Here is a 26,113-nt window from a genome sequence, read left to right on the forward strand (position 1 = left end):
CGCCGACATCGTTGATAGTCCATCGATATTTCTAATTCAACTGAAGAGCTTTCATTCCACTCGTAAGGATTAAGCTGCTATATTTTAGGTTGTTTAAAACATATCTTGTCGGAATATACCAGTTGGCAACATTACATTCACCCAACTGCTGAATATATTTTTATTCCTCATTAGATGTGGTTCTGTACGAAATAGATTTTAAGATATGGTAATTATACCGAGTGGTTGGAAACAAAGTGAACTGGAAAAATGATTAAATAATGATACTGATAAATAATTTGAAAATATAATTTGATATCTTGCTTCGTCGTCATTTAATCAGCTGCTGGAGTTAGCCAATCAGAGCACTTCACAGGCGATTCAAATGGGCTTTGCGAGGCGATGTTGCTAAATTTGCGCATGGCTTATGACCGGCCTGAGAGCACCAATCGAAGAAAATGCTTCGGCAAGGGTGGGATTTGAACGGGGACCTCCGAGCTGACAGGATTGTGCCGAAGCAAGTGCGCTAGTCCGGCTCAATGGCTAAATGGTTAGCGGGCTGGCCTTTGGTCACTGGGGTCCCGGGTTCGATTCCCATCAGGTTCGGGGATATTACCTTCGTCTGGTTAATTCCTCCGCCTCGGGGGCTGGGTGTTTTTGTTTGTCCTAAACGTATAATTTCAATTCATCAAAGTCAATTCATAATTAATTAGAAAAATACAAAATTGTCAATTCATAATTAATAATCTGAAACCCACCCAATTGTAGCTGGCTAAATGGTCGTTAAGACCGGAAGCCAAATTTAAAATAATTTTAAAAAATCAAGTGCGTTACGACGCCACCGCTGAAACCTACAGTGTGTTTGTGTTCGATGCTGATATCTTGGCATTGGTAGTTGCTAGGCGATCAGTCTTTTACGGAGCCTTCATTAATTTTGTTTCTAATAAAAGTGTGTGTATTGACTAAGGTAGACTTATAATTTACTGTTTTCTTTCTTAATCTGTTTTCCCTACAGGATTGTCTTTCTTCCTCGGACTCAGTGAGGGATATCACCTCTACCGCCTCAAGGCCAGTGACCTGGACTCGAAACTTTAGGTATACAAATGAGGAGGAGGACCAGAACCTTGCCCAGGCGGCCTCACCTGCTGTGCTGAACGGTGGCCTTAGTGAGGGTCATGTGAAGATCTAAAGGGATAGACAAGGAAGAGGGAAGGAAGCGCCCGTTCTTTAAGTCAGGCACCATCCTGGCATTTGGCTGGAGGAGAATGGGAAACCACTGAAAACTAATTCGATGAGGGTTGAGGTGGGAATCGAAGCCACCTCTACTCAGATGACCACCCGAGGTTGAGTGGAACCCGTTAATTTACATATTTCTGTACTCTGTAAAGTCAATACGGATCAATTGCAAGGTACTTAAATTCAAAGTAGAGCATACTTGTCAACTTCAGTAAAATTGCATGATCATTCACTCTTTCTTTCTTTCTTCCTTTCTTTCTTTCTTTCTTTACCCTCCAGGGCTGGTTTATCCTTCTGACTCAGCGAGGGATCCCACCTGTACTGCCCCAAGGGCATTGCCCTCGAGCGTGAGAGTTTTGCTTCGAGGGGATATAACTGGGGAGAAGGACCAGTACCTCGGCCAGGCGGCCTCATCTGCTATGCTGAACAGGGGCATTGCGAGGGGAAATAAAGACTGGAAAAGATAGACAAGGAAGAGGGAAGGAAGCGGCCATGGCCTTCAGTTAGGCACCATCCTGGCATTTGCCTGGAGGAGAACAGGAAAACTCTGAAAATTAATTCGAGGAGGGCTGAAGTGGGAATCGAACCTCCCTACTCAGTTAACCTCCTGAGGCTGAATGGAACTCATTATTCTAATTTATTACCGCATAAAACAAATTTCTGGCTATAATTATTACATACATGACCGATTATAATATTGTTCACTGAAAGCAAAGAATTTTTGTGAAATTCACAAACAAAATAGTCTACAACGGTCTCACCAACTGCTCCTTTAGTATATCAGCTATGGAAGTCAAACCGAAATACGTTGTTAGAATGCTCAGGTAAGTTTAAAGGACGAAGGTAACTCACTTTGGGAGGGCCCATTTGTGTAACACATCCTCTCGCGTGTGGTTCCAAGTGACACAAAGAAAGGATAATTTAATTTCTCATCCAGTACCAGGTTGAAAGGCGAGTTGAGGTTTCTCTTTGTCAGTAAACGACCGTGCTTTTTGCATGTTCTCAAGCTAGCGGGGGCACAAACTGAAGCAGAACTGGACTTCCATATGTCTTCTTCGGGTAAGAATTCACGTCCGACTGAGCGAAAGGCTGCGCAGTAGCTGTCAGCCTTCATTCAGGAGGTGGTGAGTTCGAAACACTCTGTGAGGAGCATTGAAGATCGTTTTCCGTGGTTTCCCATTTTCACACCTGGCAAATTCAGGGGCTATACCTTAATTAAGGCCTCCGTCGCTTCCTTACCATTCCCAGCTCTTTTCTATCCCATCGTCGCCCATAAGACCTCTCTGTGACGGTGCCACGTAAAGCAAATTGTAAATAATAATAACAATAACAATAATAATAAATAATAATCACGTCCGGCAAATTTCGTTAACATTCGTAAACCAGCGTAAAGGTCGTTTGAGCCTCAGCGAGTAAGTTATTAAGTAAATGAGGCTCTAGTAAGGTGAGTTACTCGTGAATAACTGGAACCAGTGACTTATCAGATAATTATAAAAGTACCAGGTGGCCGTTTTTCTTTCGCCTGTATCTTCAATTCCTGCTGCACGATAGCAGCACAAGTAATACCGCCCGAAATATTGAAAGATTTACTCTTTGAAAATATCGATAACATATGATATCGATATAAGTGAAGTTTTATAAATTCTTTCTTTCGAAACAATGTAAGTTTCGCGCGTGGTAGCCCTGCACTCTGCCGCTTCGTGTCACTTGCTTGTTATCCCGTTTGTTTATTTACTTCCAATAGTGTAAGGATGGATAAGTATATGAAAGATGATTAAAATACGCAATATTTTAACATTAAGTAATTCATTAGAGAAAAAAATATCCACAGAAAAGTGCTCGAAGTAAATAAGAGGATATTATGTATTTAACTTTTTAAAAAATGCCATTTGTTCGGGGCGTCGACCTATAGAGATCTTTTGCCCCTACTTGCACCATATGATATGAACCTGCGTGTAATTGGAATTGCGGAAGTGTAGAGTGTTGAATGTGAGGAAAGGAACGTTAAGGACGGCACAAACACCCAGTCCCCAGGCCAGCGATATTAATCATTTACAATTAAAAACCCCTGACGCGGCCGGGAATCCAACCCGGGGCCATCGGGTGACAGACGGCGCGTTGCCCCCTACACCGCGGGACCGCACCGTATTTAACCTACGCGTGAATAATTTTGTAAAAATTCGTAATTCTCAAAAAGTACCACCTAGAAATGAATAAACATTTAGTTTTTATTCAAAATTACCTGCATATTTACACAAATGTATCATACCTATGATAAAAATACACCATAAATGTAAAAATTAGGCCAAATTTCGAAATTTAATATTTCAAAAAAGAATAAAAGTTCGTACACTTTTATATGAAGAAAATTAAACACTTTTGCAATTATAGTCACACTCATATGATCTCTATTCACCTGTGTGTTATAAAAAATAACAGGGCCTTGCCTCCAGAAATGTAAGTAGGAGTAAGTATTTTTCCTTAGTGTGTGCATTTTCATTAACATTTTCTTGGCATTCTTAGCGCAACCACTAATGTACATTACAGCCTGGCATCAAAAGGGTTAAATAACTTCGAATGAGCGACACAAGGTTTCCATTCAGCCACACATCAATAATTGCACAGCTAGTCCACTTACTGTTTCCATTAGCTTAGAAACTGACGTAACTTAAAGTTTGATACAGAATAAATTCGTCGTTTTGATATTTTCATGTCAGTAAAATAATATTTATACCTATACATTTTTACCTAGGCTTGTTCTATCGCGCATGAACTTCAAAATTGTTGTGAAATATTTTAGAAGTATAAAATTCAGAGAAAGTAGTAATTATAAAATGGTTTTATTTGTAATATTTTATCGGTAGAAGAACGATCAACAAATACAACAGGATGGTATTGGTGATACAGAAAACAAAAGTTTCCTCCTCATATTTCGTGTATCTTCTGTTCTATTCCACTGTACTAATCCAAGTAATTCAAGTCCCTATTCCTCAGATTTAAAGTGATGGATACTTTGTATTCCTACGTCGTTAAATTCAATGATTGTGCCATGTTATGGTCCTTAAATGGTAAATTACTGGGGCACTTAGCTTTGCATGACGCTTTCCCCAAATTTTGTTTACTCGTATCATGTGGATGTGGTATTAAAACCTCACAATTGACAACTATTTACTGCTGCTACTACTACCACTCCACACACACACATATATAGGCTCCCGGACATAAGTACAAAGTACCCTTCGATCTTCTTGTAACAAGCCTTGTCGAATTTCTTGGTCAGCGCGTGATCTACATAGCTGGTGACCGCTGGTAAAAATGCATCTATATCTAACTATATACAAAAATGGATATATGTGTGTTAATGACACATCTCCTCCTAAACCACTGGAGTAGTTTCAACCAAACGTTGGACACTTATTACTTGCTATTTGGAGACGAGCACTGTGGGGGTAAGTCATCCCTAGCCCCTTTAGGGATGGGGAATCAGGGTGATTAGGTATAAAAGTAATCGAAAATAGTGTCGGATCGATAGTTTTCGGGGTTGCTGACATGAATAGTGATACTCTGGATATTTTTAAAGTTCAAGTTCAGAGCACTTCTGAGTGGGGGTGTGGGTGGAGTGAGATATAAAAATAATCGAAAATAGTCTCGAATCTATAGCTTTTGGATCCCTGAGATGAATAGTAACACTATGAATTTTAAAAGTCCAAGTTCAGACCCGTTTGGCATAAGTGGCGAGAAAGGCTGAAAAAATAAAATGACCGAAATGACCGAGATAATGGACGTGTGAGTGTATTTTAAGGCATAGCTATCAACTAAACTTGGTAAAAAATATTACTACCTGTCAAAAATACTGTTGGGGCAAGACACCCTTGGAATATCCAGGAGAGAGGGTGAAACAAATACAACAGGATGGTATTGGTGATACAGAAAACAAAAGTTTCCTCCTCATATTTCTTATATCTTCTGTTCTATTCCACTGTACTAATCCAAGTAATTCAAGTCCCTATTCCTCAGATTTAAAGTGATGGATACTTCGTATTCCTACGTCGTTAAATTCAATGATTGTGCCATGTTATATATAAATATAACTACAAACGACCGATATTAGTGTTGAATCCATAGTTTTGAGGACTACTGGAGCGATTTCAACCAAACTTGGTACACATATGATCTACTATCAGAGAACTAACCGCGTGGGAGAGAAATATTAAAAAAATAAAATTACCAAAATGACCAAGAATATGGTTGTATGTGTGCATTTTCAAGCAGAGCTGTCAACTAAATTTTGGTAGAAATATTACTTATTATCTGTGAAAAATGTTGTGGGGACAAGACACCCCTAAAACCCCTAGGGAATAGGGTAAAATTTAATAATAGATAAAAACGGCCAATAAAGTTGTCGAATCCATAATTTTAAGGACTACTGGTGCGATTTGAACCAAATTTGGTACACTCATGACTTACTATTGTACCATTATATCTGACCGCAAGTATGGATATTTAACTCAGTAAAAATTTTGCAGTAGGACGCCGCTTGTGAGAGCGTGATGCTATACAGAGCGCGGGAATCGAGAAGGTGATTTCCCGAGGCAAGGCGTGGTCATGTGTGACGAAGAAAGAATATGTGAGGAAGAGAGAAAGAGAGATGGGATTTTGTCTGGGGGAGAGACCTGCCATCTTAACAGAGATTTTTAGCGGGAGCAGACAGGCCCACCACATTACGGAAATTGAGTCGTAATTCCCGTAATTGAAGGCTTTTCAGGTAAATAAAAAGATGGAAATGATTGCTAGAATTTTACGAAGCTGTAGATACCTCTAGGTTTATTAACATATGATTAGATCAATAAATATGTACCAAGCAGAACCACCGTGGGAAGCTCTGTAGTGGCCACATTCCAGACTCAAGTTGTTTCTCGGGGCTTTCCCTGGCGTCCTTTGGTGTGTTGTCTCATATAAAACCTGAGTGATATGGGGGGAGATCATCCAGTTGACTATCATATTGCTGCCGGCCCGCGTCGCACGTCTTCTTAGATTGCGCCAGAAACCCTTTGTTCAGAACAAAGACAGTGTGTAATTATTACAGTGCGATAACGTTGATCCAGTGGATAGGAGACTTACGGAGTTACAGGTGGTGGATTTGTAAGTGGCGCTATATTCAGATACCTATCAATGAGATCGCGTGTGCTTAATGCTATCAGTAACAATAGAAAGCCGTACTTGCAGACTCGAATAAATAGCGGTAGGGGCGAAGCTCCCGAGGTGCCGAGGAAGTGTGGACAATAGGCTAAGGAGGTCTATGTTTATCATCTGATAGACTGTTGAATCCAAGTTAAGCGGGCATAAAAACAAAGTAACCGAGTGGATAGTCTCTAGAGCAGAAAATAGTTTGTGGCACAGTACACAAGTTAGCGAGTATGCAGTGATACGAGAAGGGAGGACGAGGATTGTGTATTACAAAGTGTTAGCGATGTGTGCTAGCTCAACCTAAGTAAATGTCCAGAATGTGGCGTAGTGTTTAAAGTGAATATTTCATTGTAGTAAGAAGTCGAGATATTCCGAGGGGAGTGAGCGGCAAGAACTTCAGAACGTGGCTTCGTAGACGCCACCTTGAACGAGGCATCCCTCAAGAAGAAGACAGCACCATGAACCAGCGGGGCAGGAAGACCGGACTCCAAGAATCGAACCTGGCTGAGACCTCTATCGTGATGGGCTAAATCATGCTAGCCTACCCGGAGGGAGAGAGGAGGAGATCGATCAAAATGAGATAAGTGGACCAAGAATTACTAGACATGTGGTAGGGTTAAGGTGTCACGCAGAGATAGTAGAATTAAACGTGTAAATATTAATATAGGATTTGATTGTGGCCCATCAGGCTGCATACTAAGATTGTTTTGTTATATCTAAGGGTAAGAGTAGTTAGATGTGTTTTTTTTTCATCTTTATGTAAAGCAGACAATGAGGTAATATTTGTTATCGCGGCAAGAGGTAGTGTGCCTAGTGATACGTATTTGTTTGAGTACGATAGACCGGATATTTTCCTTTGGGTCGGTCGTTAAATACATTTTACTTGTAGGATTAGGACCACTACGTGTAATTCCCATTATATTCCAAGGGAAGGGCAGACATATCTGCGTGATGTTAGGGGTGCATGCTAATCGTATTTCGATTATAGGCATGGCTCTATTTATGCTACTAAGATGAACGTGATCTGTAACGCTGGTGGAGACATTAGCATTATTGGTCTCTGTGCGACTCTGCCAGACAGGGCTTGAACCACAGACCTTAGGTGACTGTGACCTCGTCGTAAATTTGACGATATTTGATTTATCGGGGTGTAGTACGATCGTAGACTTTGTTGTTATAATTGGGGCCCGTGCTTGTTTGTCAGTGAAATCTGATACATAGTGTAAGATGTATTTCCTCACTTATTTTTGTGGCTATTTTTCTTTGTCAAGCGTAGATAAATAAAAGCCTCTTTGTGAAGTTAGCTCTGGGAGCTCGAGAACCATTGATACTGGATCACAGCCGGTAGGTGTGTTTACAAATTTTTTGCTTAGGGCGAGTCCCTCATGGCTAGACGAAGCAGGTCAATGCTCGGCCCACACTCTGGGGGCAGCACAGCCATCTTAGTGTAGCCCGCGGGAAGGTCATCTTTCCTTTGAAACAGAGGTGTTTTCTGGGGACACTGTTACCTCATTCATTCGAACGTTTATCTCCTTTCCTTTATTTTGTAGTTGTTTCTGCATTTCGTATGGTTGCATATTTACCCTTAAGTTATCCTGCACGATATAATTTTGTAAGTGTCCATCTGTTGACACAAAGGTATGCTTGGTGGACGTGGGTTCACGTCCCTGTAAATATGTAATTGAGGGCGCTAGAGTAGGTTATCTGAGTTTATTTTTATTTACTTATTGTGCTGCTAATTTTTGTGTATATAAATATCCCGGTGTGGAAGGAAACTTTCATAATAGCGGTAATCTCTGCGGGTATCCTTAATTCTACCATTATATCATTTTACGTCGCAGACAGGGATGCAGTTTCCATGTGGGAGAACACATCCGGTTTTCTTTTTTTTTTTTTGGTTCACAGATCGACAAACCTCAGCATAACGTTATCATCCAGATTGTGTTTTTTTTGTTTTCCTTTTAATTTGTAGATGTGAGCCTTTGGCGCACTTATTTTGGCACTACAGGTGCAATCCTTGTAATTAACTTGTGTTGTGAATACAAACTTATGCTCAAAATTCTGATCACAGCGAAAGTGTTCCTCATTTCGTAGTTTAATGTAGTATATGAGTTCCCCATGATCCTCTCGTCATAAGAACCCAAATTATCGACCATTTCTGCCGACTGCAGCTGAGCTGGTGCCCGTATGCAAGAACAGAAGAGCAGGTAGGTATCATCCTGCAGTATTAATGTGCCCTGTAGGGTATACTATCAGAAGACTATCCGCGTGGGGTAAGATTCCCCTAGCATTCTTAGAGGTGAAAGTGAGGGAATGAGATATAACAATAATAGAATATAGCGTCGAATCCATAGTTTTCAGAGTCGCTTAGATGAATAGTGACACGCCGGATTTTTAAAAAGTCGAGGTTCAGTCCCCTTTGGCATATAGGATGATAAATGGTAAAAAGAAATTGTCCAAAAAGACCGAGATAATGGATGTTTGTGTGCATGGTGCAGAATGGCTGTCAACTAAACTTGGTTCCAATATTGGCTGCTATCTGGAAAAAATACCATGGGGGCAAGACACCACTAGAATCCCTAGAAAAAGTGGCGAAATACAAGACTAAAAGCGCCGATGTTAGTGTTGAGTACATACTTTCTGGGACTGCGGGAGTGATTTCAAGAAAACTGTGTACAGTTATGACTTATTATCAGGAGACAAACTGCGTGGAGGTCTGACAACCCTAGCACCCCTAGGGGTGGAGTTGGGAGGGGGTGACATGTAAAACTAATCGAAAATAGTGTAGAATTCCTAGTTTTCGGGGTCGTTGAGAAGAAGAGTGACACTCCAGACATTTTAGAATTCCATGTTCAGCCCCTTTCGCAGAGAGGGTGAGAAAAGGTGATAAACAAAATTTCCAAAATGGACGTACGTGGTATATTCCAGTATAGCTCTCAACCAAAACTGGTACAAGTGTGACTTACTATCTTGGGCATAAGAGACAACTAGTCCACTACAGTAGGGGTGAAATGTATAAATAACCGAAAACGACCGATATGTGTGTTGAATAGATACTTTTCGGGGTTGCTGAGATGAACTGTAACACTCTGGATGCCGTTTAAGACAAAGTTCAATCTCAATCGTCAGTGTGGTGAGAATGGTTAGAAAAGAAAAAGTCCAAAATGACCGAAATAAGGGATGTATAGTGTGTTTTTTCCAGTAGAGCCCTTATAAATAATATTGGTATACATATGGCTTATTTTTTAAATTAAAGAATGTTGGGATAAAACATCTCTAGTACTCCTCGGGGAGGTGGTGAAATATAAAAATAAACGATATCTGATATTAATGTCGAATAAATTGTTTACGAGGTCGCTGAGTTGAACTGTGACACTCTGGATGGTTAAGTCATACTTCAGCCGCAATCAGTATGAAGGCTGAGAAGGGGTGAAAATGAATGAAAAAGTAAGCGAGAGTATGGTTTTGTTGGGATATGATCCAGAATAACTCTCAACGAAACTTGGTACCCATATGACTTACCATCTGAAAAAAATACTACGGACATGAAACATACCATTCCCAGATGGTGGTGGGGAATGGGAGGGGATGACATGTAAAAATAATGGGAAATAACCGATATTAATGTCGAATCCATTGTTTATGTATCGCTGAGACGAATTTAGACGCTCTGGATACAGTTAAGGTCCAAGTTCAGGCTCCACTGAGACGGACGCTGAGAGGGGCTTAGTGTTGAATCCACTACATTTGGGGTCGCAAGGCTTATTGGTGAAAGTCACAATGACATTTGGAATCGTGTACATCATATCTGTAGCGCGACGGATAAATTCATATAATTATCACTTATTATTTTTTTGAAAGGATCAAGTACTTCCCAGTCAATTCGACCTTCCACAAGGACTGCGTTTTACTCGAAAATGAAATAATCTAAAATTTGAAATAAATAACTCTAAAACTATATAATAGATCACAAAATCAACATCACATGCCGCATTATCATCTAAGCCTCAGGTGGGAAATCTACGTTGAATTTCAGAAAATATTGTTTTTTGAAATCTACAGTATACTGAGGAAAGTGCTGAATATTGACTTGAAGTGTCAATAAATCGAGGAAGGCAGAGGATGTGTAACATTTCACACAGCTTGGATATTCATTCCACCAAATGTAACTGAACACCGAGAAAACAAGAGAATACCTGCATGATAATAATAATAATAATAATAATAATAATAATAATAATAATAATAATAATCACCATCATCATCTGCATATATAACATATTAAGTTTCACGTGTCTGTACATTCATTACTTGAGCAAAATTTCCTTAACCCTAGAACCACAACGTGGGGTCGTGGGCGACCCGCCTGACTACTAAACCGATTCTGCCCATGCGCCTCCATTATCAAGGAAGTTGATGCTTCCAGTACCTTCAGTGCTTGACACGTTCTTGAAACGAGTGGTTGCGTTAATTTCTCCCGCTATTTATATTCGAAGTTATAGCCTCTTGGGTCGCATATGACCCCACGTTGTGAGTTGTGTAAAGTATTCGTATGTGCGGAACTGTTTGTAGTGGAGTGTTTTATTGGTAAAGTTATCAAACAATGGCACTGTACAAAGACGTTTTTCTGCTATTTGTTTTACGTCGCACAGACACAGATAGGTCTTATGACGACGATGGGACAGGAAAGGCCTAGGAATGGGAAAGAAGCGCCTTGGCCTTAATTAAGGTTCAGCCCCAGCATTTGCCTGATGTGAAAATGGGAAACCACGGAAAACCATCTACAGGACTGCCGACAGTGGGGTTCGAACTCACTATCTCCCGGAAAAAGCTCACAGCTGCGCGCTCCTAACCGCACGACCAACTCGCCCGGTGAGGGAGTTCCTTAATACACTAAATAGTGAGTAAAAATTATTTTAAGTTACAATCACTTTTATAATAAGTAAGTATTCGAGATTAACACGGACTGTTTTCGTTAACAAAATCGCTTGAAACATCAAGTAGGGAAACTAAAAGTTTGTATAAACATATGAACTACCGGGCGAGTTGGCCGTGCGCGTAGAGACGCGCGGCTGTGCGCTTGCATCCGGGAGATAGTAGGTTCGAATCCCACTATCGGCAGCCCTGAAGATGTTTTCCGTGGTTTCCCATTTTCACACCAGGCAAATTCTGGGGCTGTACCTTAATTAAGGCCACGGCCGCTTCCTTCCAACTCCTAGGCCTTTCCTATCCCATCGTCGCCATAAGACCTATCTGTGTCGATGCGACGTAAAGCCCCTAGAAAAAAAAACCATATGAACTAAGAACTTTTAGGAAATAGTAAGAAGGCGGAAAATTAGTTCTTTGGCATTCGTTATGACATCCTTTGAAAATTTCTTGATAATATTTATACCAATCAAGTCATTATATACGACGTGTTAGATTTTAAAAGTATGTTTGACTATTATTTATTTATTTATTTATTTATTTATTTATTATTTATTTATTTACACTTACTTAATTTTTATAGCGCATGTCTAAAATTACATTACGAAAACGAAATAAATACAATTTATTTTACAAATATTACATTTGGCGTTGCATTACATTTAAAATATACTTTCACGTAATTAGGCTCACATGTTGAGTCCATGTAGAAGTGCTCAGAAAAAAAAAAAGCTCAACTAGATATAGGCGAGGTCGGAATCCGCAACATTCGGATTTCGCTTCCCAAGCACTCTCGATTGAGATACGATTACTTAGGTCGTTATTTATCTGTTGGCGTGATAGTCGCCCACTGTAGGCCATTCGAATTGCACATCGTTGAGCTGCCCCTGTGCCACAACTGTGGCTGTGATCCCTGCCTACAGTATAAAAATATTCTAGGCCACCGTAGTTCAATCGGAAGAGCATAAGACGTGGGTTCAGCTATTAGCTTAGAGACCGGATGTTTAGGCCGTAGAATGTAAAAGAATGTGGCTAGAAGGAAGTGTCGAAACATAACTTCCAGGGGTTCTACTACGCTGGGCACCTACTGTTAATGCAAATCTCATAGCAGAACGGTTGTCCGGGCTAGTATCTTCTTAATCTCTTCATTATATTTATATTCTAACCTACAAATGCTGAACATTCGGGCTCAAGTTATCACCGGTCTTTTTCATACGGTATTTAACCTTTCTTCATCATTTCCTGTATAATCTCGATATGATATAATAGGCTCAATGTCCAATTCAATTTCAATTATTTTGAAATGGAAAAACATAAACGTCTTATGGCTTTTAGTGCCACGATTGTCCGAGGACGAGTTCGGCTCGCCAGATGCATATCTTTTGATTTGACTCCCTTAGGCGGCCTGCGCGTCGTGATGACGATGAAATAATGATGAAGACGACACATACACCCAGCTCCCGTGGCAGGGGAGTTAACCAATTAAGGTTAAAATTCCCGATCCTGCTGGGAATCGAACTCGTGACCCCTGTTACCGAAGGGCATAACGCTAACCATTTAGTTATGGAGCCGGACATTTTGAAACAAATTTATAACAGAAGATTATGCTTACATTTAAAGTGAGTTAAAATTAAAAATTATTATCCACACAGAGAACAGACTTCTAGATTATACCAGCGACCGAGTGAGTGGCTGCGCGGTTTGGGTCACTAAACTATCAGCTTGCAGTCGGGAGATAGTGGGTTCGAAACCCACTCTCGGCGGTCCTGAATATGGTTTTCCGTGGTTTCCCATTTTCACACCAGGCAAATCCTGGGGCTGTACCTTAACAAACGCTACGATCGCATCCTTCCCCACTCCTAGATCTTGCCTACCCCACCGTCACCTTAAAACCTATCTGTGTCAGTGCGACGTAAAAAGATACGTCATCAGGAGATGCTTGCGGAGTGAATATCTAATCTCTGAACAGGACAATCACAACTTGATGGGAGGTTTTGCTCTATGTATGGAGCAATTTGGCATATCTGCCAAAGTTGGTCCTCATCCTGTTCAGTAAATGTCAGACTTACTGTTTAATTCGAAGGCTACCGGTTTGACTGATATGGACACCATCGCAAAGTAAGCAAATGTAGCATTGGTCTGTCAGATTTCTTCCAGAGATAAACATAGGCCTTTGTCCGACTTGTGGGTAGAACTGGAAGAGCTAAGTCACAACAAACCCGAGCTAAAAGGGTTAAATCAATATTTCCAGGACGTTAAACTTAATGACTGAACGTATTAAGATGTAACACATTTCAAATGAAATGATATCCACAAATGACTGAAAAAAGTTGTACAATGTTTTACATAAATATAACGCACCTTGGGAAGAAAGAGGCCACATGTGCAAAGAGATACATCTGAGATAATTGCAAATGTAGAAATAGATATTAAATATATAACAATATGTGATTTATAAATATTTATAAAAAGGCAACAAATCAGATCTCTAAAACTGCGGAGGGATTTTCCTTGTATGATTAACGTACAAGATACTCTCCAAAGTATTACTCACAGGAGTAGATGCTCAACTAGACTCCTGCACCGGAGAGTACCAGGCTGGGTTTCGAAAGTCTACGTCATGCTCTGAACAGATCCTGAACCTCAAAACCATCATCACTTACAAACACCTACGCGCCTCACCCTATGTGGCAACATGTGTCGACTTCCAGAAGACCTACGATTCAGTAGATAGAGAGTCACTCTCCCAGACACTTGCTGAACTGGGACTACATAAAAACCTTGAATCTTGTGAAAGCAAGTCTTACCAACACTACAGCTAGCATCAAATTCAGAAGGGGATTTTTCCCAGAGCTTTAAGATCAGAACTGGTGTTAGAAAAGGGAACGGTCTATCTCCAATCCTCTTTATCTGCCTACTCGAAAAAGTCATTCGTGAGTGGACGAAAATGCTAAAAGATGACTCTGAATAGAGAATTGGCTTCGCAGACGTACTTACACTCCTGGCACACAGCGTGGAGGAAGCTATCCATCAAGTATTTTCTCTCGACCACATAGCAGCTAAAGTAAGGTTGAAGATCTCCATCAACAAAACACAGTTTATCACCAACATCAGAGATGCACTCAAATCAATTCCACTGTGGTACAAAGCAGCACAAAGGAGTAACTCCTTCAAATACATAGCAGAATGGAGAACCCCAAATATGAATGAAGATCAGGCCATGAAGAGCAGATGCATTATACTGGAAAGCGCCTACCACATGAAAGGGTATGTACACATCAAAATCCCTCTCCCTTAACCTCAAAATCAGGCATTACACTACTGTGGCGACACCGTCAGTACTATACGCTTTTGAATGCCTAAACATGGTTGGGAAAGGTAAAGTCAGAAAACTGGAGCTGAAGGAAAGGAAGATCCTGATAAAAATTTTGGGCCCTACTAAAGAAGAAGGCAAGTAGAAAATCAGGCACCGCAATGAATTGTACCAACAATTACAGAACATTACTACATCTACGAGGAAGAGGTGATTGAACTTCTATGGTCATGTCATGAGAATGGACAATCAGAGGCTCACCCCCAGAATCTTCCACATCATCCCTAGACGGAAAGCGACTAATGTAAAATGGACAAGATTTGTCAGTAAATACCTTCAACAATTGGAAATTGCTCCCAGTGAAATCTATGACAGGAATACTGTAGGTACAGAACGTTGATCAGAACATCAAAATCTCTCCAGTCACTAACAGAAAAAAACAATGCGTCCGGGAGGAGGTGTGGAATGGATTCAGAAGCGCAAAGATGTTCACAGTGGAAGAATGAAGTAGTACTGGTCTAAGAAGAAAGCTGCTAGAGTAAGAACCACGTGGTCCGTAGCAAGCATAAACGGAAACAATTATAAAATTGTATATAAAAACTGAATTTTTAAGCTCTTTTAAATCTTACATTGCAATTATCTAAGAAGTATCACTTTGCACATGTGGCCCCTTTATTCTCAAGGTATGATAATTCATATAATTCGAATTCATTAATTACGATTAGCTTGACAGGTCAAAGGTAGCAGTAGACTACTTAGGCTCAAGGCTATTACAAAATGTATGAGGTGTCTGCTTTTGTCCTTGACTGGACTTTGACTTCTCGTAGACAAATAGCATAGTTAGCAATGCCATTTTCATCATAAATGGATATGTAATGACTGCTGAATATTAACAACCACCTTAAGTGAGTGTTGGTGTTTCCAGCCAGTACGTCGTATGGGGCACATTTATACAGTCGATGTGTAGAGACGTATAAAGGTAAGTATAGAAATTAAAAGAGACATGTATTAATGATATATGAGGACTGTCTGTTCGAAAGAATTTATTTCAACTTCCAGAAAGTAAATCGGCGTTTCATCCACATGCTTTGCAGTAGTTGGATATTGTAGATTGCCACGAGCAATCCAGATCAGGAAGATGTAAATTCTTAAAAAGTTGTACCAAACCCAATCATAGGTACATTCCATGAGCCTGTTATTTTACATTCCTTGCGCTTTTCCAACAACTTTATTAAGGTGGAAAGAGCACATTTTGAATAGACACTCCTCATATACATTGTAATATTTGAAGCCAACTCTTTTCAGTTCAGTTCAGTTCATTTATAAGTGTCAGACTCCTCAGCCTGCCGAAACTAATTTTAAGATATACATTTATAAAGTACTTGAAAACAAAATCACCGAGCGAGTTGGCTGTGCGGTTAGGGCGAGCATCTTCGAGCTTGCCTTCAGGAGATAGTGGGTTCGATCCCCATCGTCGGCAGCCCTGAAGACGGTTTTTCGTGGTTTCCCATTTTCATGTCAGCCAAATTCTAGAGCTGTACCTTAATGAAGACCATCGCCACCTCCTTCCTATTCCCAGCCCTTTCCTATCCCTTCGTCGCCTTAAGACCTATCTGTGTCGGTGCGACGTAAAGCAAATTGCAAAAAAAAAACTCAAACATATGCTAACAGAATTATACCTAAAAAGGAAGTAGGATGACAGGTTTCGTTCCTGAAAGAACATCATCAGATCATATCACACTCAATCATATTTAGAAATATATAAACATTTGTGTTTATTTCTGTTTAAATCCTTCAAAACATGCTGTGCGAGAGCGGAGGGTGGTGAGGAATTCATTACGATATGTTAGAAAATTCAGTTAGTTACTGCTTGGCTCAGAGCGAAGAAGTCATTGTGTTTCTGTGCCCGGTGTTGTGTTGTGATGATGATGATAATTGTAATTACAGTAATAATACTGAACGAATAGGCCGTGCTGTTACTGTCGCGCAGGTATGAGCCTGAATTCTGGAGATAGCGGATTTATTTATGTATTTAATTAATTATTTATTTCATGATTTTCTTATATCAAAGTTAACGTAAAGTGTAATTTAACTCTTTTATGCTCAGCGGATGTCTGTATTAGTAACTTAATGGACTCTCAGATATCAGGAAAAGACAGCAATAGTAGCTTTTGGATTTAGTTTACACTTTTCTCGAGGGATAGAGACATTAAGCTCATCTGTTTGGAATAAATGAAGTTATCAAACCGCGTATGTTTACCGCATGGCGAGTTGAAGTCCGCTGCTTGCGAGTACAGTCTCCTTTAAGCTTCAAAATACTTGTTTTCCTACGTTTTATTGTTTCCATTTTAATAGTAGTTTATTGTTTATTATATTTTGTTTACATTCAACCTTAATCGGTGTTCTCAAGTGAAGTTTAGTTTAACATTTCGTGTTATTAGATTTTCGTGCCATGAGTAGGCCTAATTTTGTTAAATGGCTGGTCCAAGTTCTAGGCTAAATAATTCCGATGTTTTGGATTATTTAGATGCTTTAGACGATTGTCATAAGAACTCATTTATAATTATTAAATGAATATTCAGTATTTACTATTATTAAAGAAATTAATCTTGAAAATTGTAACTATAATGTTACTAACTCTACATTTAAATAGACTTTATTTAATAATCTAACTTTTGAGGGTACTTCTTAGTTCAATTAAACTCAACTTAGATACAAATTCCAGCAATATCTTCTGAATAGCTTTAGGTTACTTACGTCCTTAATTTCGCCCGGTATAGAATTCTAGGAACGTATGGTCCTCGGTACAAATGAGTTGTTATACGTACTACCGTGATGAGTTGTAGTGGACAGCAGGGATCGTGTTAAAGACCCTTACATCATGTGAGTAGCGCGAAGCTGTTTGGAAATATACTCAGGCTTTTGGCGTGAAATCTCGTCATTAATAATTGTACGAACCACAAATGCTCCTAACCCACTGGCCATCATTGTGTTCGTGAACTTGTTTCCACAACAGGACTAGAACCAGATAAACATTGTGTCAGGCCATAAAAAATTGTCGCCTTACAAATCATGGTCACTAATTGTGTTGTCTGGTAACAAAAATTATCAATTTTATTTCACAAAATTCTACCATTAGTAAGCAGTTACATAACTTGTAATCATGGAATAATTACGTTCTCTTAAAAAACACACCTGTACTGCATTCGTAGATTATATTGCAGAGTCGATGTTTACATCTCATTTCAAAACACTGAACTTAATTAACGGTTATGTTTACAGGAGAGGTTAGGGTCGTGTTCGATCAAGCACTCAACACTGTGTTGCAGTGTGGAGCACATGAACAACACACTGATAGACAACCCTCCATTTCACGAGTTAGGCCCTCCCGGCTAGCGAGGAATATGGGAATCAGATTAGGTCTGGTTACCTGTACATCGAGTTTACAGTGTAAACTCTCTCGATCAACCCATTATCTTTCCTAATTTCCATGACATTACAGAATGAAGATTTCTTTTTCCGTTTACAAAATTACATCCTGGATAATTCTCTTTCATTTTGAAATTAAGTACCTGCTTATTAGGTCGTGCGAAAAAACGTTCTGTACACATTGGAAGAGATGACAAGAACAGAACAGAAATGGTTTAGGTTATTATACGACCATCATAAAAAAATAGGGCAGTGCATATTAAAAACAGGACATACCTTGTTGATAAAATCATGTGGTTTACAACTTGAAAAAAAGCCTTGTAAAACTAACCTTAATTATATAAGTTACTTTCCGTGGTTATTTTAACACTAAATATGCAGTTCCTTTACTGTTTATTCATCATCATCACATTCAATTATATTATTATCGTCTGATTTCATTTTTATGCCATGATGCCTTTGAGATGTGGTGTTGGCAGAGAATGCTTCCATTCTGGACGAACTCTGCGTCAAGAAACGCCAATCTTCCCGTGTGAGTGAGTGTTATCTCCAGTTCCTTGGCCACCTTTTAAGACGAGACGGAGAGAACTTGGAAAAGGTCACTTTGCAAGGGAAAATCGAAGGCAAGTAGACCACGAGGAAGAACAGCAAGTAGATGGATAGATCAGGCGAAGAAGATCACTGGGCTACCACTTCAGATCATATTAAAGAAATGTGAAAACCGCTCGGGATGGAGACATCTTGTCAAGGTTGCAACACGGAAATGATAGAGTTATTAAGTCACGACGCTCAGTAATGAGCACAATGACTAATGATAATGATGCCATGAAACCTCTCTTAACAGTTTTTTGTTTCCCAACAAGTACTCATGGATGTTTCGTGTGTTTGGAACTATTTTCGTGTTATAGATACAATGAACCTGAAAATAATGTGAAAATTCAATATTCATTGACTTGGCCCTCAACGGGCAACTTAAACGCACTCTACAGTGTGATGGTAGTAGTACCAGACCTGTAGCTTAGATCCTTTATAACAGAATAAAGAGGGCCTAGGCCACCATAGCTCAATTGGTAGAGCAACCGACGTGAAATCGGGAGGTTGTGGGTTCGGATCCCACTGGTGTTCTGGTTGGCCATTTTTGTTCTGTACTTAACATCTCTTCAACACACACACGCTTCCTTTTCAGCATTTTGCATTTAAGTTTCTAACTTAATTTAATACAAAAGGCACACCACTATCTCAAATAGTCCGACTCGTTGGCTGAATGGTCAGCGTACTGGCCTTCGGTTCAGAGGGTCCCGGGTTCGATTCCCGGCCGGGTCGGGGATTTTAACCTTCATTGGTTAATTCCATTGGCCCGGGGGCTGGGTGTTTGTGCAGTCTCCAACATTCCTGCAACTCACACACCACACATAACACTATCCTCCACCACAATAACACGCAGTTACCTACATATGGCAGATGCCGCCCACCCTCATCGGAGGGTCTGCCTTACAAGGGCTGCACTCGGCTAGAAATAGCCACACGCAATTATTATTATTATTATTATTATCTCAAATATACAACGTAACTTAAACCTCAACCGGTAAGGCTATTAAAAGTCTTGTAACAATGCACAACACAGAACATATAGCTTGAGAACAGGATGAACAACTTCCTTATGATATCGCCAACGATACGAAAAGAAATTTACCAAATCAAAGATAGATTTTGTCAATATTATTACAGTTTCATTTATTTACGATTAATTACAGTGACAACTGGTTTCCTAAGTTCAAAATTCTTGTTTTTTCTCGAAGTTAAAAAAGTGGTGATCTCGTAGATTTTTGTGAAATTCGCCAGGACACATTTTACTGTCTTAAAAGGAGGATGTGTCTGGGAAATGATGACGAATGGTAACCCTGAAAATGGCCAATTAGACAACGGCAGGAAAAAACCCTAACATTCGAAGCTCTCCCTATTTAACTATAGTGATCTAAGACATTCTTCTAATATTATCTTAGACTAAAATTATTAATCGTATCGCCTCATCTATTTTTAGTAGGCAAGTTCTGTTTGAGACAATCTAGACTGCCCGATCAACAGCTCGAACCTTTGATAGATTTAATATTAACATACAGATTTTGTAGTTCTAGAACTCGTCTATTTTAATAATGATTATAATGTTATCGGTTTTGCCATCCCTCGAACTACTTTTATGGTTTGTGGGAAGCCGAAGTGCAAAAAAAGTTTCCTACCTCCGGAATTATTTGACGGGGCACGGGGCTGATGTGTTTGAGCACCTTTAAACACCCCCGGACTAAGCCAGCCTTGAACGTGCCAACTTAGGCTTAGAAAGTTAGCGTCTTAACCCTCTGACCTAATTTTTATTATTATTATTATTATTATTATTATTATTATTATTATTATTATTATTATTATTAGTAGTAGTAGTAGTAGTAGTAGTAATTCTTTTTGCTAGTGGCTTTACATCGCACCGACACAGATAGGTCTTATGGTGACGATCGGATAGGAAAGGCCCAGGAGATGGAAAGATGCGCCTGTGGCCTTAATTAAGGTACAGCTCCAGCATTCGCTTCGTGTGAAAACGGGAAAACACGGAAAACCATCTTCAGGGCTGCCGACAGTTGGACTCGAACCCACTATCTTCCGGATTCAAGCTCACAGCCACGCGCATCTAACCGTACGGCTAACTCTCCCTGTAGTAGTAGTAGTAGTAGTAGTAGTAGTAGTAGTAGTAGTAATTTAGTTATTAATTCCTTGCTCACTTGCGATGTTATCCATAGTTTGTTCACAATAAAGAGCAAATAACAAAGAAATTAATATCCGCCTCTGTGGTGTGGTAGTTAGTGTGATTAACTGCCATCCCCCGGACGCCCTGGTTCGATTCCAGGCCCTGCCACGAAATCTGAAATGTGATACGAAGACTGGAACGTCAAATGGAGGTCAATTGAGTGGAGGGGATTCGATTCACACCTCAGACATCCCCTTTATATTTTTCCGTGGTTTCCCACTTCTCCTCCAGGATAATGCCGGGATAGTACCTTACTTAAGGCCACGGCCGATTTCTCCCTCTTCCTTGCCTATCCCTTGCAATCTTGCCAACCCATCAGCATAGCAACTGGGGCTGTTTGGGCGAGGTACTGGTTCACCCTGCCCCAGTTATATTTTCCCGACCCAAATGTGTCACGCTCCAGGACACAGCCCTTGAGGTGTGAGAGGTAGAATCCCTCGCGGGGTCTCAGGGAGAAACAAACCCTGGATGGGAAACTTATTAAATAAATAAATAAATTAATTAATTAATTAAAATAATGAAAATTAGAATAGAATTAATAGAATTAAAAAGGAATCTAAATATAGAACAAACTAAATTAATGTAGCTGACATAATTTAAGTTATTTTTTGAGACTTAACGCTACCGAGTGAGTTGGCCGTGTGGTTAGGAGCACGCAGATTTGAGCTTGTAACCGGGTGATAGTGGGTTCGAATTCTATTGACGGCAGCCTTGAAGATGGTTTACCGTGGTTTCCCATTTTCACACCAGGAAAATGGGGCTGTACCATAATTAAGACCACCGCCGTTTCCTTCCCACTTCTAGCCCTTTCTTATCCCATCGGCGTGATAAGACCTATCTGTGTCGGTGCGATGTAAAACCAGTTGTAAGAAAGAACTTAAAGTAAACATTTAAAAAATGTAATCGTATAATTAAGGTCGTTAAATGTACGTAATGATAAATATTTAAACCTTAAATTAAAGAATATTAGAATATACATTGGGAATAATTATAGACACAGTTATTATTATTATTATTATTATTATTATTATTATTATTATTATTATTATTATTATTATTATTATTATTATTATTATTATTATTATTATTATTATTATTATTATAGATTTGTAGTGATAGTCCAAGATTTGTGGGTTATGGTTATGGTTAAGACTTCTTTATGTACTTCTAATTCTTTTTCTCCTTACTCTTTGACTGAGAGGTCTTTTTATAGAGTTCAGCCTGTTGTCGCTCGTTTAGTGTGACGCAGGGTACACGTGCAGTTTGGCAGACCCGGCGCGCCCGTCGGCCAACCAAGGAGAGAAACTCACTGTGCGAATTTTAACGTGGCAGCGCTCTCTTGAAGTCAATTTTGGTAGTTTCTGCTGCCTGCGGTTACGTGATAAACTTTACTACTCTTTTTCCATTCGTCTGGCGTCTCCGTGAAATTTCTAGGACACTGTTATTTTGCCCATACCCTGAGGATAATAAAACTTTATCATTAGGTGTATAAATGCAGGCTCGCTTCGAAAAGAGGTTAGCTTATTTTGTTGTGTTTGTTGAGTAGTCAGCTACGAGTCGTGAGCTGAGAGTTCAACGTGAGTGAATTTTGAAAGTCATCGTTCTTATTATCGTTCTTATCTGAACCCGAACTGCGTTGTCAGAGCCAACGAACGTCCATTCAAGCCTGACTGCTTGGAGTTGTTGTGTGAAGTGGCTGTGCTGCATACGCAGAGAAGTGAAAGGTGAGACCTGTCAATGAAGATCATGGAGGATCACCCGTTCCAGTTAAAGACTGCAAACGGAAGACCCGCAATGAGGTGAAGAGTGCTTTTTAAAAGACCAGTGATTAGTGAAGTGCTGTCATTCATTGTCGAGTATAATTTATTGTGTGTGTACTAAATGGGTTACCCTCGATTAAATCAGTTCAATAAAACATTCAGTGTTTTATTCGTAACCCAATGAATGAATGAATGAATGAATAACGAATGAACGAATGAACGAATGAATTAACTAATATAGGTCTATGCATGAATCAGGTGGCTGCTAGCGCCGTATTTTCTACTTATACGTATATCACATGCAGTATTGTTGAATGGGAAGACTAACAACTGCTTGCAGGTTATTTACGTCAAAAATACGAACAGAAAACGGGACGTCCGCTCACTGCATGTTCCTCAGCGCTATCCGTCGAATGCGCCTCGTTTTCGAACGCTCAGTAAGAGGGTGGTATTTGGTACAGTAGCACTACATTTGCTGTCAACATATCGGCAGTGGCTGATGTATACGGCAACGACGACTACACAGAATAATTTTAATCCGTGGAGAATCTGGTGGGAATGCAACCGAAGCTAGCGGGCGGAAGACGAAATATTTTCCAAACAGTCGCCTGCCTCCTATAAAAGTATTTCGCCGAAGAGAGTTGCAATTAGTCACAAACCACATACAAGCAACATTTGTTAGAGTGCAATGTCTGTCATGTAGGCCTATAAATTAATGAGTTATTTAACTTCTTTTCTATGCATCCTTGGCGTGTTTATAAATGCACTGTGTGACAGAACGTGTGTAGTCAAAAGACTGCTATTTGCTTTACACCCGAAATACAGCACGTTGTAGCACTCGCCTGAAAACCAGCGATTACGCATCCCATCCATCATTAGTGTATTCGGGACAAAGTAGAATGTACGGGGAAAGAGGGCCTCCTAGGATATGTATGCACTTATGTATGTATCCTGTTAGCCTTGAAGTGCTTGTCCGGTGATAATACTTGTAACAGTTGGCACACCACCTTCCTCTGTGAGTCAATGGCAAACTGTCGGTGTCTGGATTCCAAGATAGCGGGTTCAATCCCGGATTAGGTAGTCGGAATTTTGAAAGGCGGACAAAAGTCCATTCAAAACTCCATGTCGTACGATGTGGGCATGTATAAGATCTCCGGTGACACATTTAGTGTCAACCTGATAAAATACATAACAAAAAATTAGCCGTAGACGCCCAGGAGAGACTCTGTTTACTCTGCCAACTGGTAGGCCTAGAGTAAAACGGAATGTTGAAATTGACAAGCAGGTAGAGAGATGGTGGCAAGCAAAAGTTGCTTACACACCGCATTATTAGAGCACACAATGAGGAATGTAGTAAGTGCCAATTTGTCCATTAAGCCATTATTTGAATTTGTGTGAATGTATAATTATGCTTGAGGTTGGAAAACATGCAAGTGGCATGTTTGAGATCTAGACAAAACACGCCGTGACTCCTCAAAGAGCAAGCGGTAGCTTCAGGCCTCTATGTCCTTTGTCTCTACTCTGCACCTGTTTCCCGTTAGAATTTGTAACTATGGTGGATAATTGTTCCAAACTACGTCAGAAAACTCTGACATGGATAATCTGAACGCTGAAGCGGAGGTTAGAACAAAGACACCACAACATCTCTGGTATCACAATGTTTCAGCACATGTACGAACAAGGAGCTGGCGAACAAAGATATTTATAATGGAGGAGGTGATTACTGTTTTACACCTGGGCTTTCAGCCTATCCCAGAACTTATCAGAAGTGAAGAAGAATGAAGTTTGACAGTTCGAAGAGTGACAGTTATGGTAAAAGAGGCGGTGGTGGTGATTATTGTTTAAAAAAGGAAGTACAACTGGGCAACTATCATCTATATAACACTAATCAGAGAGAAAGAATGGGAGAGATACGACACGTCGAAAAATGAAAATATCGGCCAAAGAAAGACAAGGGCCACGAAGGCCGTGAAAATTAAAGATTCCCTCGGCCCCGTGAACTAATACCGTGGGGATCGGAAAGAACAAGAGTTGGCCAAGGAAGATCGGATAGGATAATTGAAAGCGAGGAGGCTGGCACACTCAGCCAACCCAAATTCTTAAGCTCATAGCTCCTGTCACATATTATGACAGGCAAGGGATACCGTGAATGCTATTCTAGCGCCCCCACCCACAGGGGACAGGGTAAAATAAACGGAAATTTACGAAATAGTTAAAATGAAGGCATCCATATTCTTCGCTAAGCTAATACCGCAGGCGTAAGCAGAAGGCAACATTTAACCAACAAAGTTCACGTAGGTAAAGAACGAATGTAAGGAGTTTTAGACAAGTAATTTGAAGTAATATTAGACTCAGCTGGGGATCTCATAGCCACCAACCCCCGCTTCAAGGTTGAGAGGCCTTGGGAGGTCCCCTTTCAATCACCACTTACAGTCAGGGGATACCTCTTCGTCATAAGGGAAATATATTCTTAATCACAAACCTTGAATGAAAGGAAAAACTTCTACACCAAATACTCTTTGAGTTTTATTAGGTCGAGTGAATTAAATATTGATTATATAACACATTATTTATCAGATTTTGTCACAACTTGTTCTTTATTGAAAGACGTGTAGGCTTAATTACCCCATATTACAAACACATTAAGGAACAAACTTAGACAAATGTGTGCTCTAAATAATAACAGAGTGTTCCTCAGGGTTCAATCTGAGGCCCATATAATTTAATATTTATATACTGCATTGATATTGCATGGGAATTAATATCTTTTTCTGGAAAACAAACGACACTGAGAATATTTTGCGTTGCTACAGTGTGTTTAGGAACGTTCCCATATCCTAAAATATCGATTCTTTCTTTACAATCTGATTTACGTCACACTCACGCAGGCGGGTCTTATGGCTACGATGGGAGAGGACATGGATAGGAGTGGGAAGGAAGCGGCCGTGGTCTTAATTAAGGTACAGCCCCAGCATTGGCCTGTCGTGAAAATGGGAAACCACGAACCGTCACCAGGGCTGCCGATAGTGGGATTTGAACCCACAATATCCAAAATGAAATATGATAGCTACTTACCCAAAACCACTCACCCACTTGCTCGGTATATTGATATTTAGTGAAAGTATCGATCTGTCGATATTATCAAAAACATCTTTCGATATCAGTTTGTTTCGTTGTTTCTAAATAGAAGGCTATGAAATGATATTGATGTACTTTAAATTTGGGACCACGGCATTTGCAAGACAACAAGATAATTAAGGGAATCAAAATAAATATATGTTTATCGTATTTCCTATGCATTTGACATATTTAGAGCTTTTTACTGTATATTACACTGTGACACTGTCTATTTTTATCAAGTACATAGAAACCGCACTACAGGGTTGAGCCATTTCCTAAACTGAGAGAACTTTCTCTAGAAAGCACCAAAGAAGAAACATTCTATGCGATGATTAATATTTACTTGCAAAGTAGCAATGTTTGAAACGG

Source organism: Anabrus simplex, chromosome 7, assembly GCF_040414725.1.
Source record: "Anabrus simplex isolate iqAnaSimp1 chromosome 7, ASM4041472v1, whole genome shotgun sequence".
In the NCBI taxonomy this organism is placed as follows: Eukaryota; Metazoa; Arthropoda; class Insecta; order Orthoptera; family Tettigoniidae; genus Anabrus; species Anabrus simplex.